We start from the raw sequence: 389 nt of genomic DNA, 5'->3' as shown, positions 1-389 counted from the left end.
GTGTGTGTTTATATCTGTATAACACATATACAACATCTATGTTTTACAAAAGTGGGTTATATACATATCACATATATATGGTTTTATGCCTGCATTTCCTACTTAACGAAATTGTCTGTAGTTTTCTACAGCTTGCTTTCTTGTGGCTCTATGATCATTCCGTGTTGTGGATTTACTTGAGTTGATCTAATCTGTCCCTCTTCTTGATAATTTGGATCTATCTATGCTTTTATTGCTGTTAAAATCAACACTGCAGCCAGACACGGTGGCTCACGCCTATAATCTCAACCCTTTGGGAGGCCGAGGCAGGTGGATCACCTGAGATCAGGAGTTTGAGACCAGCCTGGCCAACATGGTGAAACCTCATCTCTACTAAAAATACAAAAATT

The 389-nt window shown here is 38.8% G+C and overlaps 1 protein-coding gene across 1 annotated transcript in view; it reads left to right on the top strand.

The window, feature by feature from the left end:
• The window catches only part of HDAC1 (histone deacetylase 1), a 41,219-nt gene that overhangs the window by 33,690 nt on the left and 7,140 nt on the right, over positions 1-389 (top strand). The window lies entirely within an intron of this gene.

This window comes from Colobus angolensis, unplaced genomic scaffold, assembly GCF_000951035.1.
Source record: "Colobus angolensis palliatus isolate OR3802 unplaced genomic scaffold, Cang.pa_1.0 Scaffold4, whole genome shotgun sequence".
In the NCBI taxonomy this organism is placed as follows: Eukaryota; Metazoa; Chordata; class Mammalia; order Primates; family Cercopithecidae; genus Colobus; species Colobus angolensis.
This window is presented reverse-complemented; position numbering and strand designations above follow the sequence as displayed.